Consider the following 23,064-nt stretch of genomic DNA (forward strand, 5'->3'; position numbering starts at 1 on the left):
CATTGAATGGAGCGTGTTAAGGAATGGTGGGAGGTGTTTTACCAAGATCATTAATACATGAGCTGGAAGAAAAATGGGATGCTAGCAGGTCAGCTTTATCCTGGGCTGAAGTGACAACAGAACCATCTGGTTTGGACAGAGGTGGGAGCAGAGATGGGCAAAAGTTGCGGCCAATAGCTTTGGCAAGAGACCAGAATGCTCGGCTACCATTAGGGCAAGAAGCAAGTTTTCTACTCTTAGCCTGTTCAAACTCTAGTTTGGACTGATTAATAACTGCTTTACAATTGTTGCGAGCTTTGGTGTAGGCAGAAAATGAAACTGAAGAATTAGCAAGAAGCCAATTACGATATGCAACATTCTTCTCTTGGACAGCCTTAGCACATTTATTGGAAAACCAAGGTTTAGATAAAGGACGAGATTTTAAAGTGGAGTGTGGGATAAAGGATTCCATTCCTGCAAGAATAATTTCACTGACACGATCTGAGCAAACGTTGACATCAGAAGTTTTGAAACAGTAATCAGACCAAGGAAAAGAAGTCTCGCAGGTCATCCCATTTTGCATTCTTGTAATGCCAAACAATACGAGGTTGGGAATAGCCATGAGATAAAGGTTCCACTGGAGAAGAGACAATCACAAAGTTGTGATCTGAAGTGCCTAAAGGACCTCTCACTTCAGCCTTGTACTTAGAAGGGTTGTTTGTGAGAAAAAGATCAAGCGTATTGGCTGTATGATTAGGATTGCCCGGTATTCTTGTAGGTAAATGAACAATCTGTGCTAGGTCATTAGTAATTGCAAAAGCCTCAGCATCTCGACCTGCTGGGTCGGTGTGACTAGAAAACGGAAGCCAGCTGGAGTTGTGAACATTAAAATCACCAAGGAAAATTACCTCACTGTTAGGAAAGTTGGACTGGAGAAAGTCAAGTTGCAAAGAGAGGAAGTCAAAGAGCTCCAAGTGATTAGTGGAGTTGGGAGAACGGTAGAGACAACAGATGAATTTTACACAATGAGGTAGAGAGATTTTAAGCCAGAGAAGATCAAAGAGAGGAGATTCCAAATTGCTAAGTCTCTGACAGGGAATATCAGAACGGACATATGCACAAGTACCACCTTTGAGGCGAAAGGAATCATACAGCAAATAATTTGGACATCTGAGATGAGCAGTAGTTGAATCAACTGATAACTGAGATTCAGTCAGAAAAAGTACATGGGGTTTGGAAGACTGCAAGTGGAAATGGACATCGTTGAGATTGGAATTGAGACCATGTATATTTGTGAAATGAATTAGGAAGTCCTTGGGAGGTTTAGATCTTTTCGCAGATAAGCTTGCTCTATTATTTTGACAATTCATGGTGTATTCAATAGTAAGAAAAAGTGGGTGGGACATGCTGTATGAAGTAATGAAATTTTTGGATATGGCGTACATCTGATAAGAATATACCCAGATCCTTGACATAACGTGGCCTCGACAATGCTCCCCGCATACACACTACTCGGACTCCCTCCAGTCACTATCTGGCAGAGTAGAGGAAGCAAGATTATACATTAGCTGATCCGGAAGCCTCCTAGAGAGTTACCAATAGGTTTGGTCCGGTGTACTATCTAGCGGCCGGCCTGCGAACACCGTTTTAGAGCTGTACCCTCGAAATTTAAGGAATATTGGATCTCGCCACGACATTCATCATAACCTCAAAAATCATCAATCATACTGCATGATGGAAGAGATAGGGAAGGGTTGGCCGGAACTTAGCTCTACAGACTAAACATGGGTTCCACCACTTCAAGCCTCCAATAAGCAAAGTGGTGGTATTTCACCGGTTGATGAGAGTCATCTACCACCTAGTACTGCCTGGTAACATAGAGGGGCGGCGTTCCTCCATGTGGTGTGGGCGCCACACCTCGACCCCTGCTTACATTGGTTCACACCTGGGTGGTCACCCACCATGTACTTGTGCATGAAGGTTATACCCAGGATTACTAACAGTCCCACCATCGTGAAGGTGCAAGTAGAGGATTTGGCTGTCATAGACCGTCCGGACTTCGCCGAAATTGGGTCCACTTGACTTGAGTGTCACCCGAATATCAGTTCCATCAGCGTTTTAGACTCCCAGGTAGCAAGAACAGCTTGTCTGGCATATCTGAGAGAATGTCTGAGACAACCTCAACGTCAGCAACAACGGTATTGAAAGCATAAATAATAATAATCAAGTTTAAAGAAACTGAACTACGTAATCTTTAGGTTATTGAAGCTTAACTTTCAAATTAAAATCGTACAACCTAAATGTTGTATCATTAAATTTTGTTCAGCTGTGTTCAGTTTAGCTACTTAAATCAGTGTAAGAGCGGTGATAGAGCCACGATGAACCAGGATATAATATTATGCCTGAAATTTGGGTGTTTAAAGGTCAGCTTATCTTGTTTTGAGGGATTTAAAACCGGAGATACCTCCACTTAACCACAGCTCCGACTGATGTTGTTGTTGTTGTTGTTATTTGGTTTTTAGGAGCATTAGCAACTAAGGCAATATTGCTCCGGGGATATGCGGCGGTCATTCCCTGAACCTTCCGCATCCTCCGTATTTGGTGGTCACGGGCTCGAACCCCGGTCTAATCAAGAAGCGTGTGCTACGCACTATTGCTCCTGCCCACCTGGCTACGAAGGCGCCTAGCTCCGACTGAACTGACCTTTAAAACTTTCTAGAGCCTCCGACTGGATTCGAACTAGATCTCCAAATGACTGACAGATCTCCCTCACCCACCCACTATACTGTCAATAGTGATGGGCATAACGATTATGAAATTACAAAAATACCAGTGACCGAAATGAGATTGTCAAAACTAAAGCATAAGTTCTCCACTGGCTCTGCCCACACGGCTCTGTTTCTCTCCCCCTATCAGCCATACTTCCGAGATTATACCTTTTCATTTGATTATTAAAAATCCATAATCAATCGATTATGCTCATCACTAATTGTCAAGCTCAGCGACTGACTTCAGTGAAAACTATGAAATCGGCAAAACACGCCGCATTTCTCCCCCCCCCCCTGGAGGGACTATCCTCCAGGCAAATTTTCAAGATAAGCCTCTTCCGCTGAGTAAAACTGAATTTATCTCGTGGGTTTCACCTATGTGAAAACCCAAGAGCCCTCACGATTCTTCACATCGTATAGACACGGCCTACATTCGAATCTAATCAAGACAGAGTGAGCAAAGTGGCAGAGTTATTATTATTATTATTAGCTGTTTGGTGCAAGGAAGCCTGAGGCTTATGCTGCACCAGCCAAAAAAAAAAAATTCCCGAGTTACCCTAAGAGAGAGGGAGAGAGAAGTAACCAAGAAAGAGAAGAATGATGATAACCAGCTCAGGACCCTGGGTGTGCCAAGCCCTTACTCACCAGATGTGAGCCCCTGGGGTTGAGTTAATCGGCCTCGATCGAGGGCTGCTCGGTTTTATCTCCCAAAAACTCGAGCTTTTCATACAACAAAACTACAGAAGCATACATACAAATACAGACACAATATATTTGTACTAATGCCTCGTGGCGAGCGCACGCACACAACAGCCTACAACAGCTGGCTATAAATCAGAATTACAGAGAGAGAGAGAGAGAGAGACTCGCACTAATTTCCATTCGGAAATTGGTGAGATTGATTGCTCTTTCCACATAAGCACACCCAATGGCTGCAAGCTAATTCTTGCACTAATGTCAAGAAGCGTGTGAGGCAAGTACAAGACTGGATATATCAAGCATAATGCATGCTGCAACTGTTCCGGGGCCTGAAGGTCGCAGGCGGGAAAGAGCTCCGGAACAATGAAATGTTAAAGTTAAACCATATGAAAAGACAGAACACTGTTATTCAAATGTTAAAAAATCTGAACAGGTCTGCAACATCAATCGAAAATCCATAGTAAAGATTCTTGGTAGCATGTGGGCTAAAAGTAAACTATGAAATCGCTCCTGTAGCTGTTCAGAAAGCTCCATCAGAGCAGCTATGCAAATTTAAAAAATCACAACAAATAAAGAAAATGTGTGGAAATTCTTATCAAAATAATGCAACCATTTTGCTGCTCAAATTTCTAGGTATTCTGTGCAATTACAAACATGACGGAATGGAAAAATCCGGTATGGAATTAATTAGCGTGGTCGCTCACGTTTGGTCATAATAATTGCTTCGGTGGAAGACTTCCTGCTGATTTATAGTAGAAAGCTGGTGGTATCGTGCTCCGCCCCTCCTTTAAAGCATTTGAGGGCTCCACTGGGCTACTTTTGGCTTGGCCTTAATTCTGTCATCCAAGTCATCCCAAAGACGTTTCTGGGTCTGGTTTTTGGTAACACAAATATCAACTGGGTTGATATTTGTGTTGCCAATTTAATGTTCGATGTTATACTTTGCCAACCATGCGTCCACAATGTTTGCTTAGTGAACGCGTGGCTGGAAGAGTCATGGAACATTGTGGTGTTGGGAAGCTTTCATAATATTACCAACATACACGGCGCACAGAATTGTCCAGACCATCAATGGAGGAAACAGCATTCATGTTCTGCGACCAGTGGACCTAGTCAATACCACAAGAAACACCCCAGACCAGAGAGCATCCTCCTCCTCCCAACTTCACATTTCGGAGGGCACTCGAATAGTAAGTGTTCGCCAAGCATCCTCCATAACTAAATATGTCCCTCAGATTGAAAAAGCATAATGTGATACTTAGCACCATAAAGCTGATTTTTTTTCCATTAACCTACAGTCGACGTACAGCAATGCCTTGTGTGCACCGTGACAATCGACTATTTGATCTTGTTATCAAAGAAGGAACGCACATTATCCAAAGTAATCATTTGACTTTTTTATGAAAATTTCCACAAGCTGCAGCCCCTCGGTGAAAATTACAACTCTCTATATGCTACGGAAACACGTGCGAATTTGCCAACGGCAGTTCAAAAGCTCAAAACTGTTTTCTAGTCTGATGGCGAGATGAGATAACTAGCTGTCTCACGGCGCGTTGGCTCCTGTCGGTCTGTATTTTACGCTACTTGATCGTTTCTTGGACTCGTTGATACCTTTGCATTTCCATTCCTTAAGCACGTTGAGAAATGTAAATTCTGGATCCTGAGCATGCACAGACATTTTCAATTTTCACACATGACATCCAACTATCATTGTCCTGTGAATTCCGTTAGCTTTCCGTGCGCTCATCGAAACGAACACGTTTGAAATAAATTCGGATCCAACTGATGATCACCTTTTTAAATGAAAATATTTCCAAATTTCCGGTCACGCACAATATCAGAGGAGTGGCCAGTTACTTTTGGCTGGATGGTGTGACGTTCACTGATCGCCTCCAGGTGACCAGCCAACATCTGCTATGTACCAAAATGATATATACTAAAGCCAACATACACTATCGTTGAGGCAACTGAAAACCACAAAAAAAAAAAAAAATATATATATATATAATAATAATAATAATAAATAAAATAAGGCTTTTCTGTGTTGCAAAAATTTCTATTAAATATTGCTCTTAACAAAATAAGTTGCTTCTTTCTCACTCAAATTTTGCGATTTACTCAAGGGTCAACAGCTGATCGTGCAGCCGTGCGGTTCCATCCGTTGGTGAAATTTCGCCATTGCTGGGTCGGAACATGCACTATTCTAAAATGTTCTTATGGGAATATCTGATATGTCTCATGCAGCTTTCTGCATAATCTTACCGTAACTCAAAATTTAATGAAAGTTTCGCTTCGCAACATATTAAATGCAATACGACAGCTACAGCTGGAAACAACGTTCACAGCAAAAGATGCGCTTTGAATAATTGTCCTGGATGAAGTAATCCTCACTCAAGGATACTGAGGGAAGTGATAAAGCTAAGCAAATAATAACGCACCGATAAGGGGGGGGGGAACATGATAACAGAGAACAAAAGTGCACACTGACTTTAAAAGAAATGCAATATCTACAAAAACGAGAGCCCCCACTATTTTGGCAAGCTTCCAACAGTGCTTATCGACTGCATAAATGCATTCCCACCCAAATAGCACAGCTCAGGTATCCATTCAACAGACTTTGCGCTAAGCGTTTAATTCTTCTGCATTCCACTACCCTCCCTGCTTCCCTCTCCCTCTCTCTCTCTCTCTCTTCCTTTCAAGGACTCCGGGGAGTCTTACCTGACATTTTTTCCCTCGGGCTGCCAATTCCACCTGTAATTTCCAGGGCACATTTTCCTCCGCTTTTCTCTTTGCATTCTAAACGTCTCAGTGCGATGCATTAAGCAACAAATTGAATGCAAATTATTCCAATCCTGCAACACCCCCTTAAAATTCAATACGGTGTTTACCTACTTCCGCTAACCCTAGAAATCATAATGCACAGGTTACTGCCCGAAGGACGTTGACTTCTGGAGCATCGGCGGAGAGATGCCGCATTGCCTCCGCAGACGTTTCTTATCCACTAAATCGATACGGTGTAGCTCTACCGACTACCAATGTCCACCAGCTCCACCTGTTAACGCATAACTAAACATTACGCAATTTCCAGGTGTGCTAGCATAATATTTCTATATATTTTCACTTTCAGAAGAACACTAAATTATCACTATTTACATCGTACTGCAAATTTCAAATAAGAGCCTTTTTTATTTCTACAATTTCTTTAAATGCTTACAGAAATTAAATATTAAAAAAAAAGGCACAGGTAGATATAAAAAAAGAAGGTATTTTGGGAGCAAATTAATGTTCTTCACCGATTTGTTTATTTTTATTTATTTATTATTACTTCTTTTTAAAGAAATTTCCCAAATGCACTTAGTCCAACATTGCTCCAAAACTGGGATCCTAGACTTGTGGGCGGGTCCTAGACTTGCGTTGATGAACAGCTCCCCGCGTCGCAACTTGGCGCGCTTTTGTCCTCTATTGTCTGAGCAGTTTCCAAATAACTGCAGAGTAACTCTGTGGGCTACTAGAAATCAGATGAGAAGAGATAATCATTTATGGTGGACGGCTCTTGACTCGAGAGAGAAATAACAGGAAAATCAGTAAAGGAGGGAAGACCTTTGTCTAATAATGTCCTGATCATAGAGATATTTATAAAATTAGGCTGTCTGTTACATTTTATAATGTCTTATTTCGGCTGGATAAATTGAGTTCATTTTGAATTTGGGTCGAGGTATTCTATGGCCGGTTTTTCTGTTTTGCTGGATGAAAAACTCGACTTTCGAAGGGGACGGGAGATACAAATCTCGCCCCAAAGTCAAAATGAACCACTTGAAATGAACCACGCCCCAAAGTCAAAATGAACCATTAAAATGTGGTAATAACCTTGTAGCCACTATTTTATAAACTCCTCGAAACCAATGTGGCTATCCGTGGTATAGACGGAACGTTTACTGATGACATAGCCGTAAACAGATCAATGATCAGCGCATAAAAGCTGCCGGCTGCATGAGGACTTGTTCAGCATGTCGACTTCTTTTGTTATAGTAAGCCGGCTCCTGTGGTACACGTTAGTAGTCGCAAGTCGTTGAAAAATTCCTACTTCTCCAGCTCAGATCGCTACAATCCCGAATAAGACACTTTTTTTTTTTTTTTAGAACTGCTCGTCTACAACGGAAAAGAACCAGGGCCATGTCAATACTTGAAGCAAATAACCAAATAATAGTGCTCCTTCTCCTCCCTATATGGAAAGATCCCAGTGATACAAGTAAAATAAAAGTAGTAATAGCAATATAACGCAAGGAAGTCACAGGCTTTTGCTGCACTAGAAAAAAAAAAAAAAAGAGTAGATAAGAAAATACAAATTATCTGCTTCCTTCCTCACATAGGTAACTATCCAGTTGATCAATGAATTTATTCAAACTGTCATCCTCAACTACCTGTGAAGGCAAACTGTTCCAGCAATCAGCGACCCGCAAGTTAAAAGAAACCTTCCTACAATCTAGTCTAAACCTCTTCCATGTAATTTGAATTTATGTCCTCGAGTTCTGTAATTCTCTATAAATTCCGACTTCGGTCACCTCTGAGGTGCCTGGTTGCCAAGCTCTGTAGTTCGGAGTGTTTCCTCATATGGTCATCCATTTGCCGATCTCACCATGCGAGTTGCCCGTCTTTGGATCCTTTAAAGACGTTCAATGTCTTTTTTCAGAGATCTCGTACTCGTATATACAAGATATGTACTCGTATTAAACATACGTAGTATGCGGTTGGTTATTATAGGCGGCATCAGGGCCGGATTTACACATAAGCTAAACAAACTACAGCTTAGGGCCTCATATTACAAGGGGCCTCGCTCCACCTTAAAAATTCTTTTTTAATATTGTCACAGTGAACCGGTGAATGGCCTCATACATGTTACAGCTTAGGGTCACAATAAGTTTAAATCCGGCTCTGGGCGGCATACTTGTATTTTCTTTCCCATCACTGTTAATAAGATTGTTGTCTACTGCAAAAATACTGTTCTGCTGTGAAATCCCGAAGACCACTTTCATAAGTTGCACGGACCACCAGTAGGGAAACGCTGGGTTACTGAATGATTTTTTTTCAGCGTTACGCTTCAGGTACGAATCGCGTGACTAAGAAAGTGAGTAATTCATGGGCAATTACAATTGAATTATCAATTTTGCAATGAGTTTCAAAATTCTGTTCACAAATAACAGTAGACAATCCCATGGGGTTTTAATCTTATGTGTGATATGACCGATTTGTTTATTTTTATTTATTTATTATTTCTTTTTATAAAGTAATTTCCCAAATGCACTTAGTCCAACATTGCTCCAAAACTGGAATCCTAGACTTGTGGGCAGAAAACGCGTTCTGAATGAACAGAACGCAGAATGAACAGAAAGTGGGCGTTGATGAACAGAACGCGTGTAATTCTGTTCATCAGAATTACACGCGTTTTGAGTGACCTTCGTTTTCAGGCCCGAGTGATCTCAAAATACGGTAATGTTCTTGTATATCTCTATCTCGGGAATTCCTCTGACCTTTCTGTGGTCCTCCTGGAGTATAAACGGATAATAACGGAATACCTTCTACTGATATGAAGTAAAGATTCCTCCACAGATACTTACGTTCGAAGATTCAGGTGGACTAAATATGGCTAGTAGCCCTCAATTAGTAGTCAAAGTTGACGAACACATCTTTCTGATGTCATTTATATACAAAAATGCATTTGAAAATACTATCACCAGTACAGATTATTAAGAATAAAAACACTTAGAAATACAGAACTGCAATCCAGAAAAAAAAAAACAACTCTCCTTTTCCTTTTAGCCAACTTCTTAGAATGAGAAGATATGAGGTGAAAACAACTCGGAAAAAAAAATTTCAGCTTCACTGCGCAATGAACTTGGTTTTATCATGCGTGATATAAATAAAATAAAATGTGCTTGCATGTGCATATGGCACCAAATATCCTTAGAACAAAAACGGATATAAAATTTGGAATCTTATTTCTTTTAATTTATTTTTCAGTTGTTCAATCACGATGTGACAAACAACGCACTGCAATCTCATTTTCGACATATGTGAAGCCATAGATAGGGTCGACAATTTCCTAGTGCAGTCAACTCCTTCAAATGACAATGAATTGCTTTTGTTTCTTGGAAGGAAAAACCAAAGAATGGGCAATATAAGGATTCCGAACAAACGGCCTAACTTCTACATGAGAAGAACCACCTTAAAATAGCCGAGCCAAGTTTTTTCTACAGTGTCAGTAAAATTTGTCACGATACTTGTGACTTAAAATATTTCATTAATGAAATACAGTATAATGTCGCATTTTTTGTAACTTAAATGCAATTTTTAAATTGAGTAAATGCAAGTTTAAAAATAAAATAAATTACAATTCCCTAATGAAATATCTTGTCTCATTTGTGGATAACATTATCTAAATTTTACCAACGTATGCATTACATAACCCTTACTGGTTTATTGGACTATCTGCCTACGAGAGTTTATAAACAAAAATGTGTGGTTTATAAAACACAATTCTGTTTCATAAAGTTTTAAATATCATAAAGGTAGAGCAAAAATACGTATAATGCCAAGTTTACGTAAATCATCTTAGGAATACATTTTTATATTTTAATAGAACTGTATTTAATAGGTGTGAAGTCATAACATTAGACATATGTAAACTTCCATGTCAATTTTATTTGACGATCATAACAAACACTTAGTTATTCACAATGTTTGGAATGTTGCGAAAAATCATTTGAAAAATTAAAGAAAAAAAATAAGAAGGAACGAACACGTTCAATCAATTGCTCAATTGTGAAGAGGAAGGAATTCCTGTGGATTGTGTGGTTTGTTATACCCAAGATTTTAGGATTTTCTTTTTTGAGCTTCTGGGGTAACTCAGTTGACGTGAATCAACTATCCAAGATAATTTTTCTATTAGTTTTTCTGATTGAACTAATAAGCCAAGGAACTGTGTAGATATTAAAAGTTCGCTTTATTAGTTCTGTTTCCTCTCCAAAACAAACAAAAGCAATGAAAAAGTAAAAGTTCCTAATCATTAGCTACAACTTGATAACCATATTTATTCGTTTTCATCTGGAGGTACATTTTGAGACTACATTGTCCATGAAACGGCACGAGCATTTCATCTATTGCAACGAAATTACCAGTAACAAAATGAGGCGCACATTTTGAAGCTCATATATTACGAATCGCTGCATCTGACTTTCTCTTCGTTTCACTCTACAATGTAGAGTTAAACGAAAGTACACCTACCTAAAAGGCCTCCGTAGCCGAGTGGTCATGAGCGGGAGTGCGGTAGCACATGCTCCTTGAGCAGACCGGGGTTCAAGCCCCTGACTGCTAAATACGGTCGATCTGCCAACCCGCACTGGACCAGCGTGGCAGATTATGGTCCATTTCCTTCAACATGAATTGTTAAGGAGGCTTCCATCCTGTAGTGGGTTGATAATGGCTGCAGTTTACTTTTTTTTTATACCTACCTAACAACGAGTAGGCATACCCGTAGCATGGGCTTAACGAGGTGTCGAAAGCGTACCACAGAGATGCTAGTTAACGTCGACGCAATTTCTTTCCACAGTTGTTACAAATTGCATAGATACGGAACTCCAAGTAGAAGAGTTTTCGTGCTACCTCATCCCACAGGTGCTCAAGTGAATTGGGATCTGGTGACCGGAGGGAGTCACCACCGTAGGTTCGATTCACTGTACAATTTTAGCCTTGTGACATAAAGTAGTATTTATTTTATTTATTTATTTATTAGATCTTTATTATTATTAGCCATATGGTGCAAAGACACCTTTGCTGCACCAGCCAAAATTACCGTGTGTGTGTGTGTGTGTGTGTGAGAGAGAGAGAGAGAGAGAGAGAGAGAGAGAGAGAGAGAGAGAGAGAGAGAGATATCACCAAGAAAGAAAGGGACGATGATATCCAGCTCAGTCCATACTCACCAGATGTGAGCCCCAGGGGTTAAATTGCTCTGCTCAAGAGCACACCCTGAACATCAATAAGCTAGTGGGGGGGGGGGTGATATTTACATTCAAAGGTCAAGGCAAAGACGTGTCCGGGGTTACATGGAGCATATGTATGATTAACTTGAAAGGTACAGAATTTACAAAGTTTATTATTTTACATACTTGCAAGTTGTGAAATACCGAAGTATCCCAAATTAAGAAGGATATTATTTTGTCAAGAAGTGCTGTACATGAGAAATGTGTACAAAACTATAAAGGATTTAAATTAAATTTTCTCTTTATACTCCGGCACGACAACCAAGTCAGTAGAGTTTACAATAAATCGTCAATACAAATATTTATCGTATTTAGTAGTCACGGGCTTGAACCCCGGTTCACTCAAAGAACGCGTGCTATGCACTCTCGCCCCTGACCACTCGGCTACGTCAGGCCTAGGTAGTCCGTCACCGGTTGTTGCCCGTTGTATCTCTTGAATATTTTAGTGCTCACTGCCAGGCATATTTGGTATAATAGATGTCAGGGGAGGGGATCAGTAACGGGTTCACTTTATTTTATTTTATAATTTATCGTGTCATGGGAAGCATTATAGAGGCAATTTATTTCCTTCTTGCAGTGCCTTGCGAGTCATAACGGTAGATTTGTGTATTTGTCCATTAGCTTCTGGCAGAATTTATCCAGATTGATGGCTAGATTGTTAATCAAATCTGCCGTGTTTCCTGGAAACATGCGTCTCCGGCCTTTCAGGTTGCTGAAACTAATAATGAGCGGGAGGAAGCCTTGGGTCCACTTGACATCTTCCGGCATTTCGGGGAGTTTTTATCAGGGGCATCAAGTCGTCCTGTGATTAGTTTGGCCAGTGCAAGAAGGCTGGCTTCCACAATCTGTTGATTCCATGGGGTGACTTCGAGATTAATGTAGAGTTGGGCCGTAGAAATAGTGTACTGGTTGCCAGTCCACCGGTTGAGCCATTTCAGGAGCCAGTATTCCAGGCTGAGGAACTTGTTGAAGTGTGTTGTAGGGACAGAGGAACTAATAATAATTGCTGCATAAAGAGGAACGGGATAGAGCATCGGAGGACGTATTTCTTTACCAATTTAGCATTGTACATCTCCATTAACTGCTGGCGGATCGCCCACATAGCAGAATATATTTTTGTTTTCGTGTTCAGATGAGCCTGGAACGTCACACCCTCGTCCCATACTAACCTCAGATCCTTGTGCGTTTTACCTTTTTGAATGGATCATCCATTGACGGTAACATTGATATCATTGCGCGACTTCTTCCAGGTGAAAAAGATTTGAGTTGTCTGCTTTTCTTAAGCAGACAACTCAAATTAAGCTAAGCTATACATACGATCTAGTTGTCTGCTTTTTTAATCTGTAAATCGATTGAGGCCAGAAATTGTTCCAGTTGATGGATCTTTTTATTTGTCTGCAGAGTATCGCCATGAACCTGATTTTGGTTAGAAGATGTGGTGTAAAGTTTCAGATTACCAGCACATGACTGGAAGTCAGTGGATGGCAGAAAGGGCTCTAGCGGTAAGGCAAATAGAGTTGATGATAGAACTCTCTCCCTTGTGAGACACCCTATTAGTAATGCATGTTGTCCGAAAACTGCGATGTGAGATGATCAGATGTCTATACTCCAGGATTGATTTAATTACTGAGAGTATTTCCTGAAATGATGAAATAATGCTGGAGAATGGTGATTAGAGCTGTTATGTTTATTTGGTCATAGGTCGCTTTTATATCAAAGAAAAGGACATCAAGCGGTGTCTTGTCCTAAAGGGTTCTCTAGATTCTCATAACGGTGCCCATGAGGTTGCTATTAGTAGATCTCCCCTTAATCATGGTATAGAGGTATAGGGCTACGTTAAGAGGGACAGTGAAAAAGTAAGTGCAGTTGAACTCTATGAGGATGGATGATTTCTGGTTTCAGGCATTTTGTGGAAAAGGTCAGTTCTCTTTTCTGGGCAGATGAAGATTGTGATTTTCTTCCCTCATGTTCCTGGTCTGTTGGTTGCTATGCCGATGGTTGATTTCATTGGTGAAGAAATTTCCTCTATAACCCCTGTCAATGAATGGTTTAACTAGGGTTCCTGGCGGCCAGATATTAGGAGGAATATAAGGCGATTATTAGAAACAGAGGAAACCGGTCGGGCCCACGACAGCTTTCAGTGGTAGTTTCTTGACGATTTCTATCAGATGACTTCGGGTTATGGTTATGAGTGATATTAGAGGTTTGCAAGGAGGGCCAAAAAGTGTAACAGGGAGTTGAGTATGTGATTGGTCAGTCTGTTGAAAAGTGGCTCAGTCCATTCTTTAAAAATTTCTTCCTTCATAGTGATTTGCTTGTGGCTGTTTTTGGAATATTTTAGATCTTTTCAGCTTATCCAGGGCAAGATAGTTGCAGGCAAATCCTTTCCGTCTTAAGAATACAGCCCTTCCGCCTTTTTATAGGCGCAGAAGTCTCAAGCATAGGGAGATTTTCTCCATCGTAGGTATGCCTTCTGCTTCTGGAGGAAAGTTTGTTTGGTTGTTCGTTTAAACCATGCGGAGGTTCTGGAGGCGATGCATATTTCTTTTGCAGCTTCATTTTGGGCTATTTCATAAAGCTCATCGGCTAGTTGGCTTAGTGCAACATCAGGAGGGCCAGCGAAAAGGTGTGTCCAGTTGAACGCTGAGGATGATTCCTGGTTTCACGAATTCTGTGGAAAAAAAGTTAGTTCTCTCTCAGGTTGGTTTTCTTTTCTGAGCAGATGAAGATGGTGATTTTCCTATAAGGCGATTTCACATGTGATTGGATTGTGGTTAGAGTAGAATTTAAAAGAGGCAATCACAGAAATGCTGTCCAGATTATGGAACAGGAGATCGAGTGTGCTATTACCTTTGGTCAGCTAGTAATAATTTGAGCGAGGCCTTGGGAAGCAAATATGGCGTCAAATTCTTTCCTGGCTTCTTTATGGCGTGGTGTAGGTATGTTGAAGATGCCGGTCACTATAGTTTTGAGACGTGTTTCCAATTTGTGTGGCAATCCAATTGTGTAGTTCCGCTCTTGATTCTTCGGTATGATCTGAGGCAAATATATTACACAGACTTGTAACTGGGTGTCCTTGGAGCTTCAAAAGTTGCGTGTTTGGCTGGTTTTAGTTTTAGTGGGTTGGTAATGTTCTCTGAAGGCCAGGGCGAATCCACCTCCTCTTCTGGCGTCTCTGGAATTCTCTAGAGAGCTATGCCTTGTCGGCTGCGTGAGTGTATCTAGGTGTTGTCCTTGGGTAACCAGGTTTCTCTGATACGTATGATTTCGTATTCTTCCACGAGGAGCAGGGATTGTAGTGTATTTAATTTATTAGTGAAACTTCTGACGTTTTGGATGAAGCAACTGAGCTGAAGGCATTTCAGGTTCATATTTTTCTGGTCTGTTGGTTGCGTTGGTAAAGAAATTTCCTCTATGATCCCTGTCAATGAATGGTTTAACTAGAGTTCCTGGATGCCAGATATTAGGATCTAGAATTATACGTTATTTATTTGGAGGACAAGATAAAAAGAGGCACAAGTAGAGCGCCGTGACTTGATGGGTTCACTTCTACCTGTGCTGCCAACCCAGTAGCCAACATCGTCTTGATGTTTGCCCCCGTTGTAGCTGGGCTCAATCTTGAGACAAAAAGTTTTCCTCGAGTTGAGACAGCTGTGATATTATAAATTGAAGACAAGCATTATGAGTGTTGATCTCTACGAGGATTCGATGATCTGGTGTCTGGTGAACGTTCATTTGCGTAAGAAACATTAAAGCCTAGGTCAATTAACTGAACCACACTAGCTGATTGCGGGTTTAACTGCCTGACAGGAGGGGAGGGAGGTTTAACCACCGACCCTGAAGTTAATCTGTCCTGCTTTTCCGGGTGCTCATCTGTACCACCTTCGCATATGTCTGTTTGGTGGGAGGACCTGAAGGGTGACCTCGGTTGTTATTCTGGATTTATCTGGCTGACTCTGAAAGTACTAACATCATATTAGGTAGGTGGTCATAATGTTTTGGCTCATCAGTGTATAAGTCAACCTTGGAAGAAATAAAAAAAAATCGCTTGAAATTTTAAGATCGACTTATACGCGAAGTACGAGTCGATCCTAACGTGAATTAAAGGCAGGTGCTTAGTGCCAGAAAGACATGAATTAAATTAGTACCAATATATTTACAATTTTATAACACATTTTCATGCAAATATACGTCGTTGCACACCTTTTAAAATAAAGCATGTGTTCATCTTCATCACAAGAAAACAGTTGCGAGATTCGCAGAAAATAAATACAGCTATTATGTCTGGTTTACTTTTCAAGATTCTCAATTTCTTATAATAAGCGCGCTTCCATTTGAGGCACTGTTTACAGATTCCATCCAGCCAATTTTCGGTACTAAACGGTTGTTGTTGTTTTAGTAGGGTTTTAGGAGCATCAGCAACTAAGACCATATTGCTCCGTGTATACTGTCTGTAAATTTGTGGTCGATTTTCTGTTTGCTGGACGAAAAACCATGCTACCCTCGGCCTGAGATCGACTAACTCAGCCACGTTGCGAAAAAGGCCCATAAATATTCCTAACGTCATCGACGGGATTCGAACTCGGGTGTTTTCCACCCGGTGTGGGGTGGACGGCTATTCTACAAACTAGGCTGGCTATCCACGAGGGCAGTACTAAACGGGAAACAAGGAATAGTTAAGTTACATAATTAAACCTTCTTTGTATACCTATAGTATCATATGTATTGTAAGTGTATGTTCCCTCTTTGGCGGCCCCCAGGCATGTGCCCCTATCTCCACCTATCTCTGTGAAGGAAGAATCTCTGTACAATGGGCCTGACATATTATTAACACACACTCGATTAAAAAAAAAAAAAAAAAAAAAAACTTATGTGTATGTGTACACATTTTTTTTATTTTATTTTATTTATTTTTTTTTTTAAGGTCCTAGCTGCTGAAATCTCAGGAAATTACGCGGCAGGACCTGTCAGAGTAACTTAAGTCTACTGGGTTCATGGTCTGCCTCCACGGGGCAAAGGTGGGGCAACGCTGGGCCCCAGCAGCTAAATGACCAGATGATCAACGGTACAGGTACAATACCCACACATTTTTAAACCTCTGGCATTCCCAGCAAACTGGTACACCCACAAAGAAAGCAACGCGGAGATGGGGAAACCCCTGTTGCCGCATGACAACAATATACTTTACACCTTACAATAATCACTCTTACTGATACCTATAGTATCAATAACAGTGATGTCTCGTCTGTAGTTTTGGTTTCGTGATCTTTGACAATGGAGTCCCGGATATGCTTACCGCTTTCTTCATAATTTACTGTGCAGTGTAATAAAGCGCCACAATGTAAACTTCTTCAAGAAAGAGCAGAATTGGTGAATTCAGTTAATTAATTTTTTAAAAAAATTAAAGGTAATTTAAAAAGTACACGGTGGTTCTTAATGCGGGCTTTACTGTAATACGCCACTACGCGAAATGAGACTGTTAAAATGAGAAAGAAAGAAATGAGAAAGACGACTGTTAAAATAGAGATAAACTTTTAAGGAAAATATATGATTTAAGCACCCATTTTCAAGGCCTTATACTCCAGAATGCATGATAAACGTGATCAGCGGTTCTGTAGACGAGAGATTCCCCCCCCCCCCACAAGAGCCGGAAGCTGCAACTACTACGCAGATTTTAGAACACAGACGCACTTCATCGAAGTTTGATAACACAACCACTTATCACGAGTGCTCGTCTGTTCTCACAGTCCACATCTATCTTAGGGCGTGTCTTCACTACCACTTACATAAGCGATTTAAGTACCGAAACATTTTTAGCTGAAAATCGCACACAATGGCTGTTGTACTGATGCCCTCATCACTTATGCATTTTACACTTAAAAGATAAAACAGCTGTTTCAGCTTACACACTGAATCATAGCTTTCTTTTTTACCCACTGAAAAACGTATACATATTATGCTTGCTAAAAACTGTCACTCAGTCCACTAGCATTTTTATTCAGCCAATTAACTACTTCATTTTTTCATACTACATGTATTTTTTTTTTTTTTTTTTTTTTGTCATCAATACAGTTGAAGCTTAGATCTTTTCATTCAACATCCGTGATCAGCGCCAGTAGTTCTCAACTAGGCGCTCACACGCTCACAATTCTTTTAAGTCTTCAAGATATTCTTTGTGGGAGGGGGGTATGATATATCATAATAAATTAAAACACGCAAAGAGTCACAAGCGAAGAAGGCTATTAAAATTATTTTATACCCTTCTCCTAAACGTTGGTTAGCTCAAAAATGGGGTCATCAAAAGCAGAAAAATATTTTCTACACAATACGTTAATAGTAGAATACGTCCGTAACCTAAGCATTTATATTTAAAAAAAAAAAAAACAAGCAAACATTCTAAAACAACCAGAAACTGTAAACGGCAACAGATATAATTAAATATTTCTTTTTTAATTTGTTCAAAATTTCGGGGGCCGGGCTGATCAACAACGGGACCACACATTGGCAGGTATCATTTGTTTTTGTTTTTTTTTTCGTTTTATTAATGGTAACTACAAATACTAGAACTTACTGAAACGTATAGAATTCCAAAGACATACATACGTTGAGAAGACAGAAGATACTTGTTGAGTTGGACTTGAATTTCGCAGATTGTAATTTTTCATAAAATACATACGATGGAACGTTGTGCCAAAGAACAAAAGAAAAAGGATAAATGAAGGAGAAAAATTAGTTTTTGAGTTTGGAGTTGAATTGTGGATGATTGTTGACTTACTTGAGCGTGTACAGAGAAGGGCAACAAGATTGGTGAGGGGAATGAAGGGATCCTCTTACCAAGAGAGGCTTAAGTTCTGCAAATTGCAGTGGCTGGAGACTAGGCACCTGCGCGGTGATCTGATTGAGGTGTATAGGGCCTTGAATGGGTTGAGCACTCTGAATTCTGATGGGATCCTTCCACTTGTGCAGATTACGAACCTAAGGGGGCATAAATTCAAATTAAGAAAAGACAGATGTAGAATAGATGTGCGGAAATTTGCCTTTAGCCAGCGGGTGGTTAATTGCTGGAACAAACTTCCATCTGTCGTTGTGGAAGTTGATAGGTTGAATAAATTTAAGGAGGAACTGGACAGGCATTTAGAGGGAAGGTGTGATTTTTTTTTTTTTTTTGGCTGATGCTGCATAAGCTCATACACTTGCTTTCTTGCATCACATGCCACTCCCACTACTACTACTATCTGATTTTTGCATTCGGATTAGTTTGGAAAGAAAAAAAGAAGTGGAATCACAAATGATAAAACAGTTTGTAATAGTGGAATAATTAATTAACCTGGCTGTCCCTTCTGGATAAAGTCCAAGAATTGAGAGACGTTGTGGAAATAGTGCCGTAGAGGGTTCACATCTGGTGAGTAGGCCAAGCTCGTACTCGCATCAGGTGAGTAGGCCAAGCTCGTACTCGCATCAGGTGAGTATGAGCTTGGCACACCCAGGGTCCTGAGCTGGATATCATCATTCTTCTCTTTCTTAGTGATTCCCTTCTACTTCTCTCTCTCTCTCTCTGGGTAATTCAGAATTTTTTTTTTTTTCCCCTGGTGCAGCATAAGCCTCAGGCTTCCTTGCACCATGTCTAATAATAAGCGAAGTCAATAATTCTGTACATATCGGAAATCCGCTATATCATAGGCGGATTTCCGATATTTCCGTAACCAGAAACTACGTCGAGAGTGGTGTTATTTCGAAAAGGAGCAACACTAACAGAAAGAAATAAAGCATTTTTCTTTGATGATATTATTGTTGATTTTTGGGCTACACTGTGCCATTCTGTACTATGTCTATACAAGTGTGTTTACGGGCAGAGATATGCACGTTTGGCGGCCTGAAAAACCAGAAATAACTCGCCGTTATTCCGGGAATAACTCATAGTTATCTGATCTTACGCGGGGGGGGGGGGGACTACTCGCCGCCTAAGATCAAATAATTACAGCCCCGATTAGCCTTTAAAAATTCCTCCAGTACGATGGGGCTCGCACCTAGACTTCTACAAACGAATGAAAAACAATTACACGGTTTCACGGAGGGCTTTCTTTCCATAGAGGAAACAATATTTTTGATATGCTTATGCTGAAAAAGGTTAGAAGGCAGAATTATTTCCAGTGATAATAATAATAACCATGATAGAGGGAGAGATCTGAAGATGATACAGGCGGCCCACAAAGAGATCAAGGCCCGCCTGACTGAGAAATACCATCAAAGACTGAGTTGCCTGCCTGAAATTAAAACTGAGTTGCGGCGAACATGGTCACAGCCATAAACACTTACGCAGTTCCAGTACTAACGTACTCCTTCGGGATCACAGATTGGACCAACACCGAGCTGGACCAGATTATGAAACCGACTAGGATAATGATGACCAAGAGCCGTCAACACTTCCCGAAGTCAGCCATTTAGACTTTCCACAGCCCGTAAAGGAGGGAGGATTGATTGATCTCACTGAATAAGAGAAGAAGGCAATTAATAACCTGCGGGTTTAATTCCAGGAAAACACAATACCAATCTAACAAGCCATAAGAAAGATAGACAAACAGCGCCAAACACTCAACAAGGACCACACTCACACACACAGAAGAAAAAAAGACAGAAAAATGGGTGAAGAAGATATTCAGTGACAGACACTACAATAGACATGTATGGTATCTTATGTAGGACGGCACCTGAATGTCAGTTCAACTCCACGCAGACACTACAATAGCCTACATCAACACTAGATATCTTCCAACGCTTGGCTCACAAAAGGAAAGCTCTTCCCCAAGACCGAAGAATTTATGCTTGCATCTAAAATCAGGTAATCAATACCAAGAACTACGGGAAATATATCGCCAAGGACACAGGAGTAACAGACATGTCGATGCCACCTAACCCAAGAAACAATTCAGTACATCACCGCAGGATGATCACCCAGGAGTATGCTCACAGACAAGACAGGGTGGCTAGGATAACATGTAGACCAGAAGCCAGCGCAAAAATACCAGCTGATCACAGAAAGTTTACCGTATTACAAGTACAAGCCTCAGGCCACAATACTAGAGACCTCTACTCACAGACTATAATGGGACCGTGCCATAATAACGGACAAGACAATCCCGCACAAGAAATTCTCACTGACAAAAAGGAAATGGCTACCCACCTGATTGACATATCGGTGCCCAATACCAGTAACCTCCAGCGAATATACGAGGAAAAGATTAGGAAGTACTCAAGACTTAAGGGTTCTCTCACGTAGAACGCAGGTGACCGCTTACTTGGAACCAGCAACGACACGCAGCTGAAGCTTCTCACTGGGTATGAACACATAGAAAGCAGTGACCGGTGCAACTTCTCACTTGGGTAATTTTTACGGGCGCTACTGTATTGCGGAACGGTAATCCCTTTAGCTCTCGGGTAAACCGCTATCGTAAAATTTCAGATTATCTCTTCCTGCAATTCAGCGGGTGTCCCGTAATTTTCAGATGAAAACTTATCAAAAGATAAATAATTAGGGGAAAAGAGAGGGAGCAGGTTCTTTACTAATGCCCATTGCAGAACATTCGATTAAATATTCGTTGGAATGAGCACTGAAATAATTGAAAGAGGAAGGGAATAATGTTCCTGCAGGGGAAGAATTTAAAATTTATCGAAGGGAAAAAAAAAAAAAAAAAAACGCTAAAGTTGCGAAGTGTTCAGAAGTTACTATATATGAATACGTGTTATGTATTGATAACAGTTGAGGAAACTGAAAAAAAAAAAAAAAAAAATTGAAAAGATGAGAGGAGGTAGCATAGCTACAAATCGAAAAATGAAGAAGTATAACAATCAAAGACAAAAAATAATATATTTTAAACGTAAGATAGATTTATATTCGTAAGTATATTGTCCGACGCCGAGCAATCCTGGAGTCTCTTCCAGTGTCAAACACCAGAATTGCACAGGGAAAAAAATAAAGACAATATCGGTTTCCTTGCAACCAGATAGGAAGCCAAAGATACGTGGCTTAGGGAACCAGTAATGACCATCCCGATCATCGTGCCAATCACTGGCATGGTGCCAAAGGGCTTCCCATAAGAGCCTAGCAGCAATAGGCCTCCCAGAGAACGCTTATCTTGCCGCAATCCTAAACACCTGTAGGACAGTAAGAGCTCCAACAGTAATAATAACAGTAAGCAGACACAAATAATTACCCGATACACTTTGTACCAGTATCCATCACAGCGCGAAAAAACCCCATAAAAGGAGAAAAAGGTTTAATAATAATAATAATATAGTACAATCAATACAATACAATACAATTTTAATACAATAACAATAATTACCGTAATAATAATATACCTTTCTAGCTCCAAAACAATGAAAACCCCACTGTTTTATTGGCTAAAAAGGTGTATTACATCATCGATAAAGGCAAACAATGATGTCAGTTTGTATACTTTATATACAGAGCGGACACCTTTCATATCTAGAACATTAACACATTTTATTACAATACATTTTAATTATATAAATAATTCATATACAATAATCGATTACTTCAATAATCAAAATAATCGATTATGGAAATGCCGTGACCGATTATGTCCATCACGAAACAATTAATATATACATAATTCATATCCAGTAAAACTATATATACACGATGAGCCAAAACATTATGACCACCCACCTAATATGATGTTGGTCCTCCACGTGCAGCCAAAACAGCTCGTACCTGACGAGGCATGGAGGCTACAAGATTCCTAAATGTGTCTTGTGGTATCTGTTACAAGCACGTAACCAGCAGGTCCTTTAATTCCTTTAAGGTCCATGGTTAAGACGCCGCAGATTGGAGTTGCTGTTCCAACACAAAACACAGATGCCCGATGGGATTGATGTCTGGGGAATTTGGAGAGCAGGGCAATACCTGGAAGTCTTCCTAATGTTTTGCGAAAAAGTCTCGAACAATCCGGGCAGTGTGGCATGGCGCATTATCCTGCTGAAACACGGCACCGCCAGAGGGGGAGACCGTTGCCATGACCAAGTGTACCTGGTCAGCAATGATGTTTAGGTGTGTATGTATGTATGTGTTTTGTGTATGGGCGGCTCCTAGAACATGTGTTCATCTCCGCCTCGTTGCTCTGTTCCATTTTTAGACAAACTCTGTCAAGGTAAAGTCATGTGTGTGTCATGAACAAAAAAAAAAAAAAAAAAAAGAGAAAAGAGACTGTCCTCCGCCCGTCACGGGGCTAGGGCCCCGTGATGGGCGGAAGAAAGGGAAGAGAGGAAAAAAACTGTTTGTGCTAAGATGTAATGTCATGTTTCGGCCTTTTGGCTACCCAGAAACAATAGCGACCTAGATGGCTGCTTCCAAGTACTCGTCCCTAGTCGCAGAAGGCAAGGCCTCCCCTACAAACTAGCTCGCCCATCCACCTTGGGGAAAGGATTTACCCAGGGAGGACATGTCGTATTGGAAGTAGAGAATAGGGATAGGGGTGCACCACCCCAGACTGCACCCCAGTCCAGAGGCGCAGTGGAGAGAGAAGAGAAAAAAAAAAAAAAAAAAAAAAAACTTCGTTCCA

The 23,064-nt window shown here is 40.6% G+C and overlaps 1 protein-coding gene across 4 annotated transcripts in view; it reads right to left on the bottom strand.

The window, feature by feature from the left end:
* LOC150080048 (uncharacterized) overlaps window positions 1-23,064 on the bottom strand; it is a 477,066-nt gene that overhangs the window by 358,345 nt on the left and 95,657 nt on the right. Inside the window, exon 1 of one of the 4 annotated variants that reach the window (XM_090381620.1) lies at window positions 6,165-6,372. The exons of the other annotated variants lie outside the window; for them this stretch is intronic. The gene's annotated coding sequence lies outside the window, so the exon portion shown is untranslated. Of the gene's footprint in view, window positions 1-6,164; window positions 6,373-23,064 lie in introns of those variants that run through there. 4 annotated transcript variants of the gene reach the window in all.

This window comes from Mastigoproctus giganteus, chromosome 9 (genome assembly GCF_048544385.1).
Source record: "Mastigoproctus giganteus isolate SK-2022 chromosome 9, ASM4854438v1, whole genome shotgun sequence".
Taxonomy (NCBI): domain Eukaryota; kingdom Metazoa; phylum Arthropoda; class Arachnida; order Uropygi; family Thelyphonidae; genus Mastigoproctus; species Mastigoproctus giganteus.